Genomic DNA, 25,198 nt, shown 5'->3' on the forward strand with positions numbered 1-25,198 from the left:
TCCTGGATGAACAATCATCATCACCATATAAATCTTATGAAGAGGAGTATTGCAAATTGTTACCATGTGTGTACGTAGACGGCTGCTCCTTCCATGTCGATGAAGGATCCGAACGTACATTGGTTGCAGGTATTGGAGTCGTATGGAATAATACATTCCTGGATGTATCCGTTGGATACAAGATTGGTTCCAAAAGCAGCCAAGTTGCAGAACTTACTGCTGTGTACAAAGCCGTACAAATGGCTATCGAATATGATGTTAAGGAGTTTGTAATCATCACAGATTCTGACTATATTCGTAACAGCTTTGTGGAGTACTTTCCCGGATGGAAAAGGTCAGACTGGATGAGAAGTAATAACAAGCCAGTAAAGCATGGTAAGATGTTTTGTAAAATTGATGAGATGGTTACCGCCCACAGTCTTACTATTTATTGGAAGAAGGTAAGAGGTCATTCAAAATATCCAGGCATGGATAAAGAGGGAAATGACCTAGCGGATTCCCTTGCCAAGCAAGCAACCATTGATGGAGAAGTCTTTGACGTTGATGACCTCATGGGAACTATCCAAGTGGATGCTATGACAAGAAGTCAGGCCCAAAAGGGAGCTGAAGCCAATGCGGCGCAGTGGGGCCAAAATTCCCCTAGTGAGGATCTCATTGCAAGCCAAAAGGGGGATCCAATTATTGGTCTCTTTTATAAGCACATTGAGGATCCACACAACTATCCCATAACCACGGAAGACTGTATGGGTAAGGAGGAGTTACGAATTTTGATGAAAGGTAAGTCCCAATTATCATTACAGGATGAACTGCTGATAAGAACCTCTAAGAATGGTATCACGCAATGGATAGTACCTGCAGCATACCGAGGTCTGATGTTACAACATGCACATGATGCCCCAACAGCTGGTCATCGAGGTGAGAAAATAACGTATGAGTTACTACGGGACTACGCTTACTGGCCACATATGTTACAAGATGTGCGAACATATTGTCAGGGATGTCTAATCTGCCCTCAATTCCAACCACAAGGACCCACACATCGGGCACCGCTGATGAAAAGGGGGATGTCCATGCCATGGTCAGACATCCAAATTGACTTCATTGGACCAGTAACAACCTCATCAAGAGGCAACAAGTATATGTTAACCGTAACTTGTTTGTTCACCAAATGGGTGGAATGTTTGCCGTGCAAAACATGCAGTTCAAGCGCATGTGCATCTCTGCTCATTAACCATGTATTTTCTAGATTTGGTCTTCCCCAGCGCATCGAATCCGATCGTGGAAGTCACTTCACCAGTGAGATGATGACAAAGATGTGGGAAATCCTGGGGATAAAGAGGAAGCTACATATAGCTTATCGACCAGCCTCTAGTGGTGGAGTAGAACGTTACAACCAGTCCATTGTGAACATCCTGAAAAAGTTTGTCAATGAATCTGGTAAGGACTGGGATGTAAAGTTGCCTTTGGTGCTTATGGCCATCAGAGCCACCCCAAGCACAGCAACTAAGCTTTCTCCCTTCGAGATGATCACGGGAAGGAAGATGGTGCTACCCCAGCATTTACTTTACAGGACAACAGACCATAATTTGATCAATGCTACAACATCGCATCAGTATGTGGAAAATTTACGCAAGCACCTTCAGCATGCTTTTGCGTTCGCCCAGAAGAATATAGAGAAAGCCGCCGTGAGTGCTAAGACATACTATGATCTGAAGACTACACAGAAGGAGTATCAAATTTCCGATCGGGTGTATCTCTATAACTTCGCTCGGGATCAAGTGAAGGAGAGAAAATTCCTACCTTCCTGGAAAGGTCCCTATGTCACCACTGACAAGTTATCTCCAGTGGTCTATAAGATCAAAATCCCTAAGGGGGATGAGTTTATTGAAAAATGGGTGCACATTAATCAGCTACGTGTTTGTCATCCTAGTGCACGACTTCGAGAGATTGAAGGAGTTGGATGAAAAGAGGTGAAAAGACTTTATGGTTCCAGCTAAAGAGGGAAATAAGGATTGGTATCGTATGAACAGAAAAACGTTATCTGTTATTCTACATCTTTAACGCATACTAACCCATCCTGATGTATAGGGAAAATGCAAATGTGATCGCACACTACATCCAGCACTCTGCCCTCCATGCTGGATGAGACATTGGTTTATATTTTGGCCAAAGCATAGTAAGCCACTCACCGCGTCAAGGCTGTCTCATGAGTGGTCCCTAACTTTTGTTCCTACCTGTTCATGGGCCATGACAGCCACATCCTGATGTATGTTTCCTCTGTAACAAAATGTCTCCCAACTCACCTCTGAAACCAGAACTTACTCTGTTCAAGAAAAGAACTTATGCCAATCAGAGGTATATGGTATTAGTAACTCTTTTCTTGCAGGATAAAGTAAAAAAAAATGTATATACTCATATGTGTCATATAATATTTTATAGGCGTAAGATGTCATCAAAGATGATTGCCATTATCTACGTCGTCCTGATCTTGGGGAAGGAGTTCCATGCTGAGCCGATTGCTGTGCCAGGTCCTTCATCGGGGATCATGCTACAAGATACAGCGGGGTTCATCTTGACGAACAAGAGGATATTATCCCAGAAGGTCTACATCAGCCTGGATCCACGCGTTTTCGTTGAAAGGCAATTCAACGTATCCAAGATCCAGTCATCGGAAATCCAAGCCTGGTATCAGATGCACATCGGATATTCCCAAGGACGGATTACGCAAATCCTGGAGCAAGCAAGGAAAACCTTGACCAGAGAACAGTTTTCTACAGACCAAAGCGATTCATGTTTTTGCAATCGTAGCCGCCATAATCTTTGGCGTAATGGGCACTGTTATTACTACCGGTATGACAGTTGCCGATTCCATCTCTATCAAGACATTGGAACTTGAAGTTGGTTCATTAAAAAGGAACCTATTAAACATTCATGTGGAGATGGAGAATCAAAACAAGCCTTTATCGAACTTATATCCTGTTTTGCAGGATCTATGGGATGGTTGAGTTTGTTGACCATCCAAGTCATGCATTAGATAAGGTTCTCCAGAAGAACTTTAGTCAAGCTCTGGTTGGAACATTATAAGCTAAGTCTACGCATCGAAGAAGATAATGAAAAGCCCTTTTAAGCATTCCAAATACATTCACATTTTATGGAATATTTTGGAATGAAGGGGGATTTGTTGTGCATTTTCATAAGTGTACAATGTATCTGATGATACTATATTCAATATGGATGATCATTGCCTTTAACAACATGTGATCAGCATGAACCTGAAAAAAACCAAGATGGGTTCATAGCAAGTTCAATGTGTTAAAAGTGAATATATAGAGAAGACTATACTTTTATTATTGTTTAGAGACATGGATTTATCTACACAGGTTTCTCTAAACTTGTCTGTCTGAGGAACAATGGGTGTTTCATGGCTAAGCCATGATCTGATAAGAGACGTCCATAAAACACATCTGGTGTGGAACAGATATCTATTCATATATTCGCATATAGATATATTCCTGTGTGCATCTATTTAGCGTTTGAACTTATTAATGATTCATATATACTATGCAATATTGATGTATTATAACCAAATATTATTAATGTATCTTTATATGTCTATATCTCACTGAGAGGGTATATTCTAGGGGATATAGAAAATGTGTTTAAGTGGAAATTTCTTAAATAGGGTTTATTTTAGAGGAGCTGATGTTATTTCAAACATCATTACTCAATAGCTGAAGACAGTTAAGGTACACAAACCAGAAAAACCATCATTACTCCTATCTGCCCCATAAATTCAGGGATTAGGAAAACTTCTGATACCGCCAGTCAGTCTGAGCAAAGTGTCAGAAAGAGCCCCTCCTAATTGATTTAAGGTGTGAAAGGGCAAAGTTTAAGTAGTAATAAAACAATCTGTATATATGTTAATTCTTAAAATTCAAAATTGTTATATGATACAACAGTGCCATCAAGTGGTAGATGGGCAGAAGTTTCTTAGGAATGTCAATTAGATGACATCATCCCCATGTTTAACATACGTCACACCCCCCTTATCTAATTGGTAATCCCTAATCCAAGAGGGGATGGGCATAGATAAGGATTGGGATATCTGATCCAGTTTTGGGGGAGAGCAAGAACTTCTTCACAGACACTTCACAAACTTCACAAAAAGAAAAACTTCACAAGGACTTCTTCACAACGGAACTCTTTACAAAGATTCATTCATCAGCATCACTTCACACGTCAGGAACATACCATAGGACGGGACATATCTGAACATTGGAAAGCTGGGTCCATTCTAAAAGTTCTTTATCCCAAAGCCAGGGGTAATGTATAATCTATTTCATTTGCAGTAATTATAAATCGCTCCAATTGGCATATAGTTGAGACCCCATTATTAGTGGGTCAATAGTGTTAAAACAATAATTTTATGGGAAATTTTAATGAACGTGCACATCATTAGAATTCTTGTAATATTGCTATCAGAGTGGAATCTCTGATCGGATTTTATTATCCGTAGTTAGGCCAACGGGCGTATTTATAAGATGTCTCTTACTGCCATATTCTTTGATTGAGCATAAGGGATTTTCCACAGATTCATTTCTATTGTTTTGTTGTTATTGTCACATTATAATATTTTAATAATCGGTAATAATTTGATAATAATTTGAATAACATTGTATTGTACTTGGTGTACTAAATTAAGTGAGCCCGGCGTAAACGGCGGAGCATCATCTTGTGGTCAATTTTGATATTATCCTTGTATTCATTTGTATGCCATTTTTACTGCATGTATTTATTTGTAATAAATTATATTTTATATAATTAATTGCACCCTGTTTCATTATCTGCACAAATTAACTTTAGATCTCATCAATAAAAGAACTGGCGTTTATATGTCCGCCAATAAAAAATTTAATTTTTAATTTTTCATATTTCATAAAAATATGAAATCATAATTTTTATGATTTCATATCTTATATGAAATAAATACCCGACATATTTTGGAGGTCCCACCGAGATTGATTGAGATATTTCTATAACCAATTTGTGCAATTAGTGAAAATATTACTTAATTCTTATTGGCAAGTCAAATTGTTGTTGTTATTGATTATTGATCAAAATCATGAGTGTAACAGGCAGCGACCCAGGTAATGGCCAGGTTTTAGCAGATAGTCCATCTGACCCAGGAAAGATAATCTCTAAGGTTATCAAATATGTTTATTCCCGTTTGAAGTTAGATAAAAATATAGATGAATGGACTAATGAGCTGCAGGCAAGAGCCTATGAAGAACGTGGAGATATATGGAAGTTAGGTGGCATGGTTGATAGATACCTGACATATATGGATTTGGCAACTGATAATACCAAAAGGGACCAACACCTCTTATGTGCATTGCCACCTGTTTTGTATGCATTGTTGGCAGTCAGTACTCTCTCAAAAGTTAGGTATGAGTCTATAATGGGTACAAAAATATATGTATCCAAGATAGAATCAGAACTACAATCCGCAGAAGCGAAGATCAAAGACTTAGAGTACAACCTTAGTCACAGCCATGATGCATACCAAAAGGCAAAAAGTGATTTAGAGGATTTATCTCTCCAGTATTCCAAAATTAAACAGACAGATGGATCAGCCCATAATATAGTCAATGCTGAAAGGGATCCATCTAACACTGTGGGATATCCTGACCCTCCATGTCTTACTCCCCACTATCCAGACATGCCATCACATGCTCTTAAAGCAGACCCCATCCAAGATACTCAGCAACCTGAAAGTGTTGGCATGATTACACGGGAGGCATTCACCCAATTGAGTGGGGCATTCCAAACTGCAACCGTCTTACTAGGTGCCAATAACATGGAAGCCCCTAGAAGTTCCTCTCCACATGTTCCCCTGAGAAGAGATGTTAGGGTTAAATCACCTGTGCCGTATAAGTCTCATGAAAGTTGTGAAAGTGCATGTGAGTTTGACAGTGGTGTGGGGAAGCATGTGACTTATTCCTTGCCACAGGATCACAGGCGACCAACATATGCTGAGGTGGTTTCTAGGAATAAAAATTCCCAATATTCAGATAAGGATCAGAGCTCCTCCAGCATAATTAAGTTTTTGAATACTACAGTATCCAAATTTTCCAAGAAAGGTTCTTCTCAGATAGCCAATCACTTGGAACTGTATGAATCCACTATGGATTCTTTAAAATTATACTCTGATGCTGACAGGATCAGATTCCTTCCATGGGCATTTGATGATAAGTATCGTCATTACTTTACCTCATTTGGGGAGAGAGGCATTCAAGATTGGCCAAGTGTTTTGCATGAGGTTAAATTGGAATTCGGACCGTACCGAACCACCACTGCTGCAAAATGGGACATATATAGCCTTACATGTAGACCCAATCAGAGTCCCCGTGAATTCCTCTCTGTCCTCAAAAATGCCTATGGGTTAGCATATAGATCCCCAAAATGGGAATCTGAAGAATTCAAACAGTTATTCTATGATGCTATGCCAACCCAGATCAAATTTAACTTAGCCAGAGATCTGGATATTGATGCCCCCTTGGATTGGTTGGTGACTGCTGCCACCACGCTGTATAATATCAGTGAGTGCCATGCAACAGAGGAGAGAAGGTTTAAAAAATCCCCAGAGCAAAAGGTAGCTGAAACTAAGGTAAACCCTAGTTTGGGATTTGAAAGCCAGCCACGAAGGTTCCCTCAGTCTACAGGACCTGTTCAACAAGCCCAGCAACAACAGGTAGGACCGCCCAAACAGACCAAACCTCAAAATACTAATGGATCAGAGGGGAATAATTCAGGTAATGGGAGGTCTAACTACCGTCCCTATTACAATAGAGGCCCCCAGGGGTACGGGCCCTATAACTATAGGAATTACCAGGGTTACAGGCGCTGGGATAATAGACCCAGACAACAGAGGGAAGATAGGCAGGAATCCTCAAATTCACCCAGGAGTAGGTCACCTACCGATAACCAGGGTGCCCAGCAAAGCCAAAATGTGCCCAGACCAAACAGGTTTGATCAGCTGGCAGAACAAGTGGCCCAGTTGAGTGACATTGTGAGAAAGTTGGTATCTCCAGGAAAACAGCCTGAGTCTTTTTTAGGGGCAACTCCAGGTCCCAGCTCAACATCATAAAGCAAATTGGGCCGGGTCAGAACCCAGGCCACTGTAAGGATATTAAGTTGATTGTGGTAGAATCTGATATGATTCATAATTCAATATTTCCTTGCAGTACCTCTGACCCTGAAATTAGGGCCAGGGGGGAAATGTCTAATATGTCATTTGTCTTGCAGTCTAATGATGTCAATTCATATGACCAGATGTCTGTTCCAGTGTGTAATCCCATCGTTCCAGCATCTAGCCGTGAGCCAGCTGTGACTTGTGGTGTCACACAGCTTGTCCCAAAGGAGGGGGCTGATGCTGCTCCTCCAGCTTGTCCTGAGAGACTCAGGAATGCAGAGGTCACGGAGCTGCAAAGAGGTCAACCTCTCAGACAGCAGATGGGTAAACATCCTAACTTTCTCTGTGATTTGTTCCAGGTGGATGGCAGATACTTTATGGATATATATCTCCAAAATGAACTTATCGGACCAATCAAAGGATTAATAGACACTGGATCACAAGCCACCATTTTATCTATCAGTCATTTCCAAAAGATTTTGAATTTAACATCAAAGAAGCCACGATTAAGGTCATTTGATGGCTCTTTGATAAGTGTAGGTGGAGATGCCTTACAGGTAAAAGGAACATCCTGGTTGACATTTAAGATTGGCAAGAAAACAATTAGACATCCCACATTGATTGTGGATCTTCCATATGATCGGATGATCATAGGAATCGATTTATTAAAAAGATTGAGTCCCATAATTGATTTCATTAATGAAGCAGTATGGACTCAGGTGAAGGCACCCATTGCATATGAATACTCTTGCAACACACAAGCACAGCGCAGTTGTCATGTGATTGAAGAGAAACCTAGCTCTATTGAAGTGCATTTCAGGAACAATCAAACACCGGAGGTCACAATCCTGAAGAATGGTAAACCCGAGGAAGATGTCAATGGTGCCGCTCACATCATTACCATCCAGAGGGACGAAATCAAAAAGGTAACTCTGGATGATGATATTTTAACCATTTCTCTTGAAAGGGGGAATCACGAAGTCGCGGACCTGACAAGGCACATTCAATCGATGGTACGGATTAAAAAGGTCAATGACAATTTATTGATTCCCGTACAGGTAAACAATATAGCCCGGGTGAAATTTGCCAAGTTGGATTTGAAATCCGAAGCAAGTTACATAAGCCTAGGACTCTTGAAACAGATCACCAATCCTAAAATGATTAAAAGTTTCTCTCCACAGGACCAATGGGTTCATGATCTGGATGGAGATTCCCAAAGTCATAATGTGGTTGCAAGATGCGTTTTGTCTATCTCCATAGGAAATAAAACTACGGAGCACGTTTTCATTGTGATAAATGAACCACGGTATCAAATGTATATAGGTAATGACCTTCTGCACCGATTTGCCGTACAGATTGACCTGGTGAATAACACCTTATGGTCCAGATTGCCGGGAAACCCAGAGGGATTCCAGGATATAGAACAAGCCTTACGATGGGGACAACAGATGCCCTATGCCGTAAGTATCATGGTTGCTGAGAAAGTTGAAATTCCTGAAGGATGCAAACCATTTCTTCTACCCATTAAAATAAAGAAGGGACAGAAGCTGAAGAACACAGACGCGTTGATCTGTTTATCCAACAGAATACAGCAACTCGGCCTAAAGGTAAAGCCTACTCCCCTGATCAATATCCATCAGGATCCGTTACATATGGTAATTCATAACATGGTTCCCCATAGCATATCCCTACAAAAGGACACCGTAATTGGTTTGGCTATCTATTCGGAATACTACACATTTGGATTCCAAAATGATGTTATTGGAATAATTTCTGATGAATACCTGACAGAGGAACAAACAGTGGAACAACATTTTTCCTCAGCCCCTGAGGGGTTATTTAACATCCACTCTGTTTATCCTTTCAGCTCTGAAGAAGGTACATGCCACATCAAAGAATCATCATTGGTTTTCAACCATGAGATCGATGAAAAAGAGTATGAATCGTACCAGCCAGGAAAGGATAAGGTATGCTACACCCAGAACGATTTAACTAGTGAGCTTGAAGAAGCTTACGAGTTAAGTCAGCCTGAGATTTTCCCAGAATTTCAGGAGCGGGTGGAAGAACAAATCTCCATGGCTGATGCATGCTCAGACGAGTCAAAGCGTCAACGGCTAAAGGAGCTCTTCGCAGAGTTCCAGGAGATGTTCGCAAAGGATTCTTATGACTGTGGGGAAACAGACCTACACGTTACAAGAATCCAGACAGATCCCGATGCACCCCCTGTTTTTGTCAAACAATACCGACTTCCGCTGGCGGCTTACGAGTCACTATCAGAAATCGTCAAAAACTTGGAGGAGAAAGGTATCATCCGTCCAGTACACAGTTCATTCAATCATCCGATACTTGGAGTCCTCAAACCTAATGGTCAATTTCGTCTCTGCTCGGACCTAAGACAGTTAAACAAACGTGTTTACATGTCCGGATGGCCCGTGCCATACATTGACCAGTGTTTGGCACAAATACAAGGATCCAAAATCTTCACTGCCCTTGACTGTGCACAAGGATATTGGACGATTAAGGTAGATGAAAGGGATCAGTACAAACTGGCCTTTACATTTGGCAAACGACAGTATGCGTGGACCCGACTGCCCTTCGGGTACATAAATGCAGGCCATGAGTTTGCAGTGTTCATGCATAAGGCAATGCCTGATGCCACTGAACGAGGTACCTTATCCTATGTGGATGACATCCTGATAAAAAGTACAACTTTTGAGGAACATATTCAGGAGTTGAGGCATGTACTAACCCAGCTGAGGAAAGCAGGTGTAAAACTTTCTTTGCAAAAGGCTCAATGGTGCCGGAACAAGGTTAATTTCCTAGGTCATGAAGTCACTGCGGATGGAATTAACCCACAGAAAAAGAAGGTGGAAGCAGTGACCAAGACAAAATCTCCTACAAATCTCAAGGAGTTGAGATCATTCCTGGGCATGATGAACTACTCACGTAAGTTCATAGATAATTATGCCGAAATTACAAAACCTATTTTACAGTTGCTAAAGAAAGGAGTAAAATGGGAATGGAGTGAGCGTCATGAGCAAGCTGTGACCGAGCTCAAGGCCAAACTTATCCAGGCTCCGTGCCTTGCTTATCCAGAAGGGGGAAAACCTTTCTTCGTGGAAACAGGTTTCACTGATAAAAGCATAAGTGCAGTTCTTTTCCAAAAACAGGAAAACCGAAACAAGATAATCGCCTATGCCAGCAAGTCCTTGTCACCGGTTGAGGTAAAATTCAATGATTGTGAGAAAGCATTGTTGTCAACTGTGTGGGCTTTGCAATATTTTAGGAGTTTTATCCAAGGCGAAAGGATCATTGTGGAGACCGCACATCAGCCACTGCAATACTTGCAGAGTGATCGTATAAGAGATGGAAACTTGTCAAACAGCAGGATAACCGCCTGGACAATGTCCTTAATGGGATGGCCATTGGAAATCAGGTACAAACAAAATAATAAAAACCCAGTTGCTCAAGGATTAGCAGAACTCCATGACTGTACCCATACGGAACATAAAAGTGAGTCAACGGAAAATGATTTCCTGGATGAACAATCATCATCACCATATAAATCTTATGAAGAGGAGTATTGCAAATTGTTACCATGTGTGTACGTAGACGGCTGCTCCTTCCATGTCGATGAAGGATCCGAACGTACATTGGTTGCAGGTATTGGAGTCGTATGGAATAATACATTCCTGGATGTATCCGTTGGATACAAGATTGGTTCCAAAAGCAGCCAAGTTGCAGAACTTACTGCTGTGTACAAAGCCGTACAAATGGCTATCGAATATGATGTTAAGGAGTTTGTAATCATCACAGATTCTGACTATATTCGTAACAGCTTTGTGGAGTACTTTCCCGGATGGAAAAGGTCAGACTGGATGAGAAGTAATAACAAGCCAGTAAAGCATGGTAAGATGTTTTGTAAAATTGATGAGATGGTTACCGCCCACAGTCTTACTATTTATTGGAAGAAGGTAAGAGGTCATTCAAAATATCCAGGCATGGATAAAGAGGGAAATGACCTAGCGGATTCCCTTGCCAAGCAAGCAACCATTGATGGAGAAGTCTTTGACGTTGATGACCTCATGGGAACTATCCAAGTGGATGCTATGACAAGAAGTCAGGCCCAAAAGGGAGCTGAAGCCAATGCGGCGCAGTGGGGCCAAAATTCCCCTAGTGAGGATCTCATTGCAAGCCAAAAGGGGGATCCAATTATTGGTCTCTTTTATAAGCACATTGAGGATCCACACAACTATCCCATAACCACGGAAGACTGTATGGGTAAGGAGGAGTTACGAATTTTGATGAAAGGTAAGTCCCAATTATCATTACAGGATGAACTGCTGATAAGAACCTCTAAGAATGGTATCACGCAATGGATAGTACCTGCAGCATACCGAGGTCTGATGTTACAACATGCACATGATGCCCCAACAGCTGGTCATCGAGGTGAGAAAATAACGTATGAGTTACTACGGGACTACGCTTACTGGCCACATATGTTACAAGATGTGCGAACATATTGTCAGGGATGTCTAATCTGCCCTCAATTCCAACCACAAGGACCCACACATCGGGCACCGCTGATGAAAAGGGGGATGTCCATGCCATGGTCAGACATCCAAATTGACTTCATTGGACCAGTAACAATCTCATCAAGAGGCAACAAGTATATGTTAACCGTAACTTGTTTGTTCACCAAATGGGTGGAATGTTTGCCGTGCAAAACATGCAGTTCAAGCGCATGTGCATCTCTGCTCATTAACCATGTATTTTCTAGATTTGGTCTTCCCCAGCGCATCGAATCCGATCGTGGAAGTCACTTCACCAGTGAGATGATGACAAAGATGTGGGAAATCCTGGGGATAAAGAGGAAGCTACATATAGCTTATCGACCAGCCTCTAGTGGTGGAGTAGAACGTTACAACCAGTCCATTGTGAACATCCTGAAAAAGTTTGTCAATGAATCTGGTAAGGACTGGGATGTAAAGTTGCCTTTGGTGCTTATGGCCATCAGAGCCACCCCAAGCACAGCAACTAAGCTTTCTCCCTTCGAGATGATCACGGGAAGGAAGATGGTGCTACCCCAGCATTTACTTTACAGGACAACAGACCATAATTTGATCAATGCTACAACATCGCATCAGTATGTGGAAAATTTACGCAAGCACCTTCAGCATGCTTTTGCGTTCGCCCAGAAGAATATAGAGAAAGCCGCCGTGAGTGCTAAGACATACTATGATCTGAAGACTACACAGAAGGAGTATCAAATTTCCGATCGGGTGTATCTCTATAACTTCGCTCGGGATCAAGTGAAGGAGAGAAAATTCCTACCTTCCTGGAAAGGTCCCTATGTCACCACTGACAAGTTATCTCCAGTGGTCTATAAGATCAAAATCCCTAAGGGGGATGAGTTTATTGAAAAATGGGTGCACATTAATCAGCTACGTGTTTGTCATCCTAGTGCACGACTTCGAGAGATTGAAGGAGTTGGATGAAAAGAGGTGAAAAGACTTTATGGTTCCAGCTAAAGAGGGAAATAAGGATTGGTATCGTATGAACAGAAAAACGTTATCTGTTATTCTACATCTTTAACGCATACTAACCCATCCTGATGTATAGGGAAAATGCAAATGTGATCGCACACTACATCCAGCACTCTGCCCTCCATGCTGGATGAGACATTGGTTTATATTTTGGCCAAAGCATAGTAAGCCACTCACCGCGTCAAGGCTGTCTCATGAGTGGTCCCTAACTTTTGTTCCTACCTGTTCATGGGCCATGACAGCCACATCCTGATGTATGTTTCCTCTGTAACAAAATGTCTCCCAACTCACCTCTGAAACCAGAACTTACTCTGTTCAAGAAAAGAACTTATGCCAATCAGAGGTATATGGTATTAGTAACTCTTTTCTTGCAGGATAAAGTAAAAAAAAATGTATATACTCATATGTGTCATATAATATTTTATAGGCGTAAGATGTCATCAAAGATGATTGCCATTATCTACGTCGTCCTGATCTTGGGGAAGGAGTTCCATGCTGAGCCGATTGCTGTGCCAGGTCCTTCATCGGGGATCATGCTACAAGATACAGCGGGGTTCATCTTGACGAACAAGAGGATATTATCCCAGAAGGTCTACATCAGCCTGGATCCACGCGTTTTCGTTGAAAGGCAATTCAACGTATCCAAGATCCAGTCATCGGAAATCCAAGCCTGGTATCAGATGCACATCGGATATTCCCAAGGACGGATTACGCAAATCCTGGAGCAAGCAAGGAAAACCTTGACCAGAGAACAGTTTTCTACAGACCAAAGCGATTCATGTTTTTGCAATCGTAGCCGCCATAATCTTTGGCGTAATGGGCACTGTTATTACTACCGGTATGACAGTTGCCGATTCCATCTCTATCAAGACATTGGAACTTGAAGTTGGTTCATTAAAAAGGAACCTATTAAACATTCATGTGGAGATGGAGAATCAAAACAAGCCTTTATCGAACTTATATCCTGTTTTGCAGGATCTATGGGATGGTTGAGTTTGTTGACCATCCAAGTCATGCGTTAGATAAGGTTCTCCAGAAGAACTTTAGTCAAGCTCTGGTTGGAACATTATAAGCTAAGTCTACGCATCGAAGAAGATAATGAAAAGCCCTTTTAAGCATTCCAAATACATTCACATTTTATGGAATATTTTGGAATGAAGGGGGATTTGTTGTGCATTTTCATAAGTGTACAATGTATCTGATGATACCATATTCAATATGGATGATCATTGCCTTTAACAACATGTGATCAGCATGAACCTGAAAAAAACCAAGATGGGTTCATAGCAAGTTCAATGTGTTAAAAGTGAATATATAGAGAAGACTATACTTTTATTATTGTTTAGAGACATGGATTTATCTACACAGGTTTCTCTAAACTTGTCTGTCTGAGGAACAATGGGTGTTTCATGGTTTAGCCATGATCTGATAAGAGACGTCCATAAAACACATCTGGTGTGGAACAGATATCTATTCATATATTCGCATATAGATATATTCCTGTGTGCATCTATTTAGCGTTTGAACTTATTAATGATTCATATATACTATGCAATATTGATGTATTATAACCAAATATTATTAATGTATCTTTATATGTCTATATCTCACTGAGAGGGTATATTCTAGGGGATATAGAAAATGTGTTTAAGTGGAAATTTCTTAAATAGGGTTTATTTTAGAGGAGCTGATGTTATTTCAAACATCATTACTCAATAGCTGAAGACAGTTAAGGTACACAAACCAGAAAAACCATCATTACTCCTATCTGCCCCATAAATTCAGGGATTAGGAAAACTTCTGATACCGCCAGTCAGTCTGAGCAAAGTGTCAGAAAGAGCCCCTCCTAATTGATTTAAGGTGTGAAAGGGCAAAGTTTAAGTAGTAATAAAACAATCTGTATATATGTTAATTCTTAAAATTCAAAATTGTTATATGATACAACAGTGCCATCAAGTGGTAGATGGGCAGAAGTTTCTTAGGAATGTCAATTAGATGACATCATCCCCATGTTTAACATACGTCACACCCCCCTTATCTAATTGGTAATCCCTAATCCAAGAGGGGATGGGCATAGATAAGGATTGGGATATCTGATCCAGTTTTGGGGGAGAGCAAGAACTTCTTCACAGACACTTCACAAACTTCACAAACAGAAAAACTTCACAAGGACTTCTTCACAACGGAACTCTTTACAAAGATTCATTCATCAGCATCACTTCACACGTCAGGAACATACCATAGGACGGGACATATCTGAACATTGGAAAGCTGGGTCCATTCTAAAAGTTCTTTATCCCAAAGCCAGGGGTAATGTATAATCTATTTCATTTGCAGTAATTATAAATCGCTCCAATTGGCATATAGTTGAGACCCCATTATTAGTGGGTCAATAGTGTTAAAACAATAATTTTATGGGAAATTTTAATGAACGTGCACATCATTAGAATTCTTGTAATATTGCTATCAGAGTGGAATCTCTGATCGGATTTTATTATCCGTAGTTAGGCCAACGGGCGTATTTATAAGATGTCTCTTACTGCCATATTCTTTGATTGAGCATAAGGGATTTTCCACAGATTCATTTCTATTGTTTTGTTGTTATTGTCACATTATAATATTTTAATAATCGGTAATAATTTGATAATAATTTGAATAACATTGTATTGTACTTGGTGTACTAAATTAAGTGAGCCCGGCGTAAACGGCGGAGCATCATCTTGTGGTCAATTTTGATATTATCCTTGTATTCATTTGTATGCCATTTTTACTGCATGTATTTATTTGTAATAAATTATATTTTATATAATTAATTGCACCCTGTTTCATTATCTGCACAAATTAACTTTAGATCTCATCAATAAAAGAACTGGCGTTTATATGTCCGCCAATAAAAAATTTAATTTTTAATTTTTCATATTTCATAAAAATATGAAATCATAATTTTTATGATTTCATATCTTATATGAAATAAATACCCGACATATTTTGGAGGTCCCACCGAGATTGATTGAGATATTTCTATAACCAATTTGTGCAATTAGTGAAAATATTACTTAATTCTTATTGGCAAGTCAAATTGTTGTTGTTATTGATTATTGATCAAAATCATGAGTGTAACAGGCAGCGACCCAGGTAATGGCCAGGTTTTAGCAGATAGTCCATCTGACCCAGGAAAGATAATCTCTAAGGTTATCAAATATGTTTATTCCCGTTTGAAGTTAGATAAAAATATAGATGAATGGACTAATGAGCTGCAGGCAAGAGCCTATGAAGAACGTGGAGATATATGGAAGTTAGGTGGCATGGTTGATAGATACCTGACATATATGGATTTGGCAACTGATAATACCAAAAGGGACCAACACCTCTTATGTGCATTGCCACCTGTTTTGTATGCATTGTTGGCAGTCAGTACTCTCTCAAAAGTTAGGTATGAGTCTATAATGGGTACAAAAATATATGTATCCAAGATAGAATCAGAACTACAATCCGCAGAAGCGAAGATCAAAGACTTAGAGGACAACCTTAGTCACAGCCCTGATGCTGACAGGATCAGATTCCTTCCATGGGCATTTGATGATAAGTATCGTCATTACTTTACCTCATTTGGGGAGAGAGGCATTCAAGATTGGCCAAGTGTTTTGCATGAGGTTAAATTGGAATTCGGACCGTACCGAACCACCACTGCTGCAAAATGGGACATATATAGCCTTACATGTAGACCCAATCAGAGTCCCCGTGAATTCCTCTCTGTCCTCAAAAATGCCTATGGGTTAGCATATAGATCCCCAAAATGGGAATCTGAAGAATTCAAACAGTTATTCTATGATGCTATGCCAACCCAGATCAAATTTAACTTAGCCAGAGATCTGGATATTGATGCCCCCTTGGATTGGTTGGTGACTGCTGCCACCACGCTGTATAATATCAGTGAGTGCCATGCAACAGAGGAGAGAAGGTTTAAAAAATCCCCAGAGCAAAAGGTAGCTGAAACTAAGGTAAACCCTAGTTTGGGATTTGAAAGCCAGCCACGAAGGTTCCCTCAGTCTACAGGACCTGTTCAACAAGCCCAGCAACAACAGGTAGGACCGCCCAAACAGACCAAACCTCAAAATACTAATGGATCAGAGGGGAATAATTCAGGTAATGGGAGGTCTAACTACCGTCCCTATTACAATAGAGGCCCCCAGGGGTACGGGCCCTATAACTATAGGAATTACCAGGGTTACAGGCGCTGGGATAATAGACCCAGACAACAGAGGGAAGATAGGCAGGAATCCTCAAATTCACCCAGGAGTAGGTCACCTACCGATAACCAGGGTGCCCAGCAAAGCCAAAATGTGCCCAGACCAAACAGGTTTGATCAGCTGGCAGAACAAGTGGCCCAGTTGAGTGACATTGTGAGAAAGTTGGTATCTCCAGGAAAACAGCCTGAGTCTTTTTTAGGGGCAACTCCAGGTCCCAGCTCAACATCATAAAGCAAATTGGGCCGGGTCAGAACCCAGGCCACTGTAAGGATATTAAGTTGATTGTGGTAGAATCTGATATGATTCATAATTCAATATTTCCTTGCAGTACCTCTGACCCTGAAATTAGGGCCAGGGGGGAAATGTCTAATATGTCATTTGTCTTGCAGTCTAATGATGTCAATTCATATGACCAGATGTCTGTTCCAGTGTGTAATCCCATCGTTCCAGCATCTAGCCGTGAGCCAGCTGTGACTTGTGGTGTCACACAGCTTGTCCCAAAGGAGGGGGCTGATGCTGCTCCTCCAGCTTGTCCTGAGAGACTCAGGAATGCAGAGGTCACGGAGCTGCAAAGAGGTCAACCTCTCAGACAGCAGATGGGTAAACATCCTAACTTTCTCTGTGATTTGTTCCAGGTGGATGGCAGATACTTTATGGATATATATCTCCAAAATGAACTTATCGGACCAATCAAAGGATTAATAGACACTGGATCACAAGCCACCATTTTATCTATCAGTCATTTCCAAAAGATTTTGAATTTAACATCAAAGAAGCCACGATTAAGGTCATTTGATGGCTCTTTGATAAGTGTAGGTGGAGATGCCTTACAGGTAAAAGGAACATCCTGGTTGACATTTAAGATTGGCAAGAAAACAATTAGACATCCCACATTGATTGTGGATCTTCCATATGATCGGATGATCATAGGAATCGATTTATTAAAAAGATTGAGTCCCATAATTGATTTCATTAATGAAGCAGTATGGACTCAGGTGAAGGCACCCATTGCATATGAATACTCTTGCAACACACAAGCACAGCGCAGTTGTCATGTGATTGAAGAGAAACCTAGCTCTATTGAAGTGCATTTCAGGAACAATCAAACACCGGAGGTCACAATCCTGAAGAATGGTAAACCCGAGGAAGATGTCAATGGTGCCGCTCACATCATTACCATCCAGAGGGACGAAATCAAAAAGGTAACTCTGGATGATGATATTTTAACCATTTCTCTTGAAAGGGGGAATCACGAAGTCGCGGACCTGACAAGGCACATTCAATCGATGGTACGGATTAAAAAGGTCAATGACAATTTATTGATTCCCGTACAGGTAAACAATATAGCCCGGGTGAAATTTGCCAAGTTGGATTTGAAATCCGAAGCAAGTTACATAAGCCTAGGACTCTTGAAACAGATCACCAATCCTAAAATGATTAAAAGTTTCTCTCCACAGGACCAATGGGTTCATGATCTGGATGGAGATTCCCAAAGTCATAATGTGGTTGCAAGATGCGTTTTGTCTATCTCCATAGGAAATAAAACTACGGAGCACGTTTTCATTGTGATAAATGAACCACGGTATCAAATGTATATAGGTAATGACCTTCTGCACCGATTTGCCGTACAGATTGACCTGGTGAATAACACCTTATGGTCCAGATTGCCGGGAAACCCAGAGGGATTCCAGGATATAGAACAAGCCTTACGATGGGGACAACAGATGCCCTATGCCGTAAGTATCATGGTTGCTGAGAAAGTTGAAATTCCTGAAGGATGCAAACCATTTCTTCTACCCATTAAAATAAAGAAGGGACAGAAGCTGAAGAACACAGACGCGTTGATCTGTTTATCCAACAGAATACAGCAACTCGGCCTAAAGGTAAAGCCTACTCCCCTGATCAATATCCATCAGGATCCGTTACATATGGTAATTCATAACATGGTTCCCCATAGAATATCCCTACAAAAGGACACCGTAATTGGTTTGGCTATGGATTCGGAATACTACACATTTGGATTCCAAAATGATGTTATTGGAATAATTTCTGATGAATACCTGACAGAGGAACAAACAGTGGAACAACATTTTTCCTCAACCCCTGAGGGGTTATTTAACATCCACTCTGTTTATCCTTTCAGCTCTGAAGAAGGTACATGCCACATTGAAGAATCATCATTGGTTTTCAACCATGAGATCGATGAAAAAGAGTATGAATCGTACCAGCCAGGAAAGGATAAGGTATGCTACACCCAGAACGATTTAACTAGTGAGCTTGAAGAAGCTTACGAGTTAAGTCAGCCTGAGATTTTCCCAGAATTTCAGGAGCGGGTGGAAGAACAAATCTCCATGGCTGATGCATGCTCAGACGAGTCAAAGCGTCAACGGCTAAAGGAGCTCTTCGCAGAGTTCCAGGAGATGTTCGCAAAGGATTCTTATGACTGTGGGGAAACAGACCTACACGTTACAAGAATCCAGACAGATCCCGATGCACCCCCTGTTTTTGTCAAACAATACCGACTTCCGCTGGCGGCTTACGAGTCACTATCAGAAATCGTCAAAAACTTGGAGGAGAAAGGTATCATCCGTCCAGTACACAGTTCATTCAATCATCCGATACTTGGAGTCCTCAAACCTAATGGTCAATTTCGTCTCTGCTCGGACCTAAGACAGTTAAACAAACGTGTTTACATGTCCGGATGGCCCGTGCCATACATTGACCAGTGTTTGGCACAAATACAAGGATCCAAAATCTTCACTGCCCTTGACTGTGCACAAGGATATTGGACGATTAAGGTAGATGAAAGGGATCAGTACAAACTGGCCTTTACATTTGGCAAACGACAGTATGCGTGGACCCGACTGCCCTTCGGGTACATAAATGCAGGCCATGAGTTTGCAGTGTTCATGCATAAGGCAATGCCTGATGCCACTGAACGAGGTACCTTATCCTATGTGGATGACATCCTGATAAAAAGTACAACTTTTGAGGAACATATTCAGGAGTTGAGGCATGTACTAACCCAGCTGAGGAAAGCAGGTGTAAAACTTTCTTTGCAAAAGGCTCAATGGTGCCGGAACAAGGTTAATTTCCTAGGTCATGAAGTCACTGCGGATGGAATTAACCCACAGAAAAAGAAGGTGGAAGCAGTGACCAAGACAAAATCTCCTACAAATCTCAAGGAGTTGAGATCATTCCTGGGCATGATGAACTACTCACGTAAGTTCATAGATAATTATGCCGAAATTACAAAACCTATTTTACAGTTGCTAAAGAAAGGAGTAAAATGGGAATGGAGTGAGCGTCATGAGCAAGCTGTGACCGAGCTCAAGGCCAAACTTATCCAGGCTCCGTGCCTTGCTTATCCAGAAGGGGGAAAACCTTTCTTCGTGGAAACAGGTTTCACTGATAAAAGCATAAGTGCAGTTCTTTTCCAAAAACAGGAAAACCGAAACAAGATAATCGCCTATGCCAGCAAGTCCTTGTCACCGGTTGAGGTAAAATTCAATGATTGTGAGAAAGCATTGTTGTCAACTGTGTGGGCTTTGCAATATTTTAGGAGTTTTATCCAAGGCGAAAGGATCATTGTGGAGACCGCACATCAGCCACTGCAATACTTGCAGAGTGATCGTATAAGAGATGGAAACTTGTCAAACAGCAGGATAACCGCCTGGACAATGTCCTTAATGGGATGGCCATTGGAAATCAGGTACAAACAAAATAATAAAAACCCAGTTGCTCAAGGATTAGCAGAACTCCATGACTGTACCCATACGGAACATAAAAGTGAGTCAACGGAAAATGATTTCCTGGATGAACAATCATCATCACCATATAAATCTTATGAAGAGGAGTATTGCAAATTGTTACCATGTGTGTACGTAGACGGCTGCTCCTTCCATGTCGATGAAGGATCCGAACGTACATTGGTTGCAGGTATTGGAGTCGTATGGAATAATACATTCCTGGATGTATCCGTTGGATACAAGATTGGTTCCAAAAGCAGCCAAGTTGCAGAACTTACTGCTGTGTACAAAGCCGTACAAATGGCTATCGAATATGATGTTAAGGAGTTTGTAATCATCACAGATTCTGACTATATTCGTAACAGCTTTGTGGAGTACTTTCCCGGATGGAAAAGGTCAGACTGGATGAGAAGTAATAACAAGCCAGTAAAGCATGGTAAGATGTTTTGTAAAATTGATGAGATGGTTACCGCCCACAGTCTTACTATTTATTGGAAGAAGGTAAGAGGTCATTCAAAATATCCAGGCATGGATAAAGAGGGAAATGACCTAGCGGATTCCCTTGCCAAGCAAGCAACCATTGATGGAGAAGTCTTTGACGTTGATGACCTCATGGGAACTATCCAAGTGGATGCTATGACAAGAAGTCAGGCCCAAAAGGGAGCTGAAGCCAATGCGGCGCAGTGGGGCCAAAATTCCCCTAGTGAGGATCTCATTGCAAGCCAAAAGGGGGATCCAATTATTGGTCTCTTTTATAAGCACATTGAGGATCCACACAACTATCCCATAACCACGGAAGACTGTATGGGTAAGGAGGAGTTACGAATTTTGATGAAAGGTAAGTCCCAATTATCATTACAGGATGAACTGCTGATAAGAACCTCTAAGAATGGTATCACGCAATGGATAGTACCTGCAGCATACCGAGGTCTGATGTTACAACATGCACATGATGCCCCAACAGCTGGTCATCGAGGTGAGAAAATAACGTATGAGTTACTACGGGACTACGCTTACTGGCCACATATGTTACAAGATGTGCGAACATATTGTCAGGGATGTCTAATCTGCCCTCAATTCCAACCACAAGGACCCACACATCGGGCACCGCTGATGAAAAGGGGGATGTCCATGCCATGGTCAGACATCCAAATTGACTTCATTGGACCAGTAACAATCTCATCAAGAGGCAACAAGTATATGTTAACCGTAACTTGTTTGTTCACCAAATGGGTGGAATGTTTGCCGTGCAAAACATGCAGTTCAAGCGCATGTGCATCTCTGCTCATTAACCATGTATTTTCTAGATTTGGTCTTCCCCAGCGCATCGAATCCGATCGTGGAAGTCACTTCACCAGTGAGATGATGACAAAGATGTGGGAAATCCTGGGGATAAAGAGGAAGCTACATATAGCTTATCGACCAGCCTCTAGTGGTGGAGTAGAACGTTACAACCAGTCCATTGTGAACATCCTGAAAAAGTTTGTCAATGAATCTGGTAAGGACTGGGATGTAAAGTTGCCTTTGGTGCTTATGGCCATCAGAGCCACCCCAAGCACAGCAACTAAGCTTTCTCCCTTCGAGATGATCACGGGAAGGAAGATGGTGCTACCCCAGCATTTACTTTACAGGACAACAGACCATAATTTGATCAATGCTACAACATCGCATCAGTATGTGGAAAATTTACGCAAGCACCTTCAGCATGCTTTTGCGTTCGCCCAGAAGAATATAGAGAAAGCCGCCGTGAGTGCTAAGACATACTATGATCTGAAGACTACACAGAAGGAGTATCAAATTTCCGATCGGGTGTATCTCTATAACTTCGCTCGGGATCAAGTGAAGGAGAGAAAATTCCTACCTTCCTGGAAAGGTCCCTATGTCACCACTGACAAGTTATCTCCAGTGGTCTATAAGATCAAAATCCCTAAGGGGGATGAGTTTATTGAAAAATGGGTGCACATTAATCAGCTACGTGTTTGTCATCCTAGTGCACGACTTCGAGAGATTGAAGGAGTTGGATGAAAAGAGGTGAAAAGACTTTATGGTTCCAGCTAAAGAGGGAAATAAGGATTGGTATCGTATGAACAGAAAAACGTTATCTGTTATTCTACATCTTTAACGCATACTAACCCATCCTGATGTATAGGGAAAATGCAAATGTGATCGCACACTACATCCAGCACTCTGCCCTCCATGCTGGATGAGACATTGGTTTATATTTTGGCCAAAGCATAGTAAGCCACTCACCGCGTCAAGGCTGTCTCATGAGTGGTCCCTAACTTTTGTTCCTACCTGTTCATGGGCCATGACAGCCACATCCTGATGTATGTTTCCTCTGTAACAAAATGTCTCCCAACTCACCTCTGAAACCAGAACTTACTCTGTTCAAGAAAAGAACTTATGCCAATCAGAGGTATATGGTATTAGTAACTCTTTTCTTGCAGGATAAAGTAAAAAAAAATGTATATACTCATATGTGTCATATAATATTTTATAGGCGTAAGATGTCATCAAAGATGATTGCCATTATCTACGTCGTCCTGATCTTGGGGAAGGAGTTCCATGCTGAGCCGATTGCTGTGCCAGGTCCTTCATCGGGGATCATGCTACAAGATACAGCGGGGTTCATCTTGACGAACAAGAGGATATTATCCCAGAAGGTCTACATCAGCCTGGATCCACGCGTTTTCGTTGAAAGGCAATTCAACGTATCCAAGATCCAGTCATCGGAAATCCAAGCCTGGTATCAGATGCACATCGGATATTCCCAAGGACGGATTACGCAAATCCTGGAGCAAGCAAGGAAAACCTTGACCAGAGAACAGTTTTCTACAGACCAAAGCGATTCATGTTTTTGCAATCGTAGCCGCCATAATCTTTGGCGTAATGGGCACTGTTATTACTACCGGTATGACAGTTGCCGATTCCATCTCTATCAAGACATTGGAACTTGAAGTTGGTTCATTAAAAAGGAACCTATTAAACATTCATGTGGAGATGGAGAATCAAAACAAGCCTTTATCGAACTTATATCCTGTTTTGCAGGATCTATGGGATGGTTGAGTTTGTTGACCATCCAAGTCATGCGTTAGATAAGGTTCTCCAGAAGAACTTTAGTCAAGCTCTGGTTGGAACATTATAAGCTAAGTCTACGCATCGAAGAAGATAATGAAAAGCCCTTTTAAGCATTCCAAATACATTCACATTTTATGGAATATTTTGGAATGAAGGGGGATTTGTTGTGCATTTTCATAAGTGTACAATGTATCTGATGATACTATATTCAATATGGATGATCATTGCCTTTAACAACATGTGATCAGCATGAACCTGAAAAAAACCAAGATGGGTTCATAGCAAGTTCAATGTGTTAAAAGTGAATATATAGAGAAGACTATACTTTTATTATTGTTTAGAGACATGGATTTATCTACACAGGTTTCTCTAAACTTGTCTGTCTGAGGAACAATGGGTGTTTCATGGCTAAGCCATGATCTGATAAGAGACGTCCATAAAACACATCTGGTGTGGAACAGATATCTATTCATATATTCGCATATAGATATATTCCTGTGTGCATCTATTTAGCGTTTGAACTTATTAATGATTCATATATACTATGCAATATTGATGTATTATAACCAAATATTATTAATGTATCTTTATATGTCTATATCTCACTGAGAGGGTATATTCTAGGGGATATAGAAAATGTGTTTAAGTGGAAATTTCTTAAATAGGGTTTATTTTAGAGGAGCTGATGTTATTTCAAACATCATTACTCAATAGCTGAAGACAGTTAAGGTACACAAACCAGAAAAACCATCATTACTCCTATCTGCCCCATAAATTCAGGGATTAGGAAAACTTCTGATACCGCCAGTCAGTCTGAGCAAAGTGTCAGAAAGAGCCCCTCCTAATTGATTTAAGGTGTGAAAGGGCAAAGTTTAAGTAGTAATAAAACAATCTGTATATATGTTAATTCTTAAAATTCAAAATTGTTATATGATACAACAGTGCCATCAAGTGGTAGATGGGCAGAAGTTTCTTAGGAATGTCAATTAGATGACATCATCCCCATGTTTAACATACGTCACACCCCCCTTATCTAATTGGTAATCCCTAATCCAAGAGGGGATGGGCATAGATAAGGATTGGGATATCTGATCCAGTTTTGGGGGAGAGCAAGAACTTCTTCACAGACACTTCACAAACTTCACAAAAAGAAAAACTTCACAAGGACTTCTTCACAACGGAACTCTTTACAAAGATTCATTCATCAGCATCACTTCACACGTCAGGAACATACCATAGGACGGGACATATCTGAACATTGGAAAGCTGGGTCCATTCTAAAAGTTCTTTATCCCAAAGCCAGGGGTAATGTATAATCTATTTCATTTGCAGTAATTATAAATCGCTCCAATTGGCATATAGTTGAGACCCCATTATTAGTGG

Source organism: Bufo bufo, chromosome 4, assembly GCF_905171765.1.
Source record: "Bufo bufo chromosome 4, aBufBuf1.1, whole genome shotgun sequence".
Lineage (NCBI taxonomy): Eukaryota > Metazoa > Chordata > Amphibia > Anura > Bufonidae > Bufo > Bufo bufo.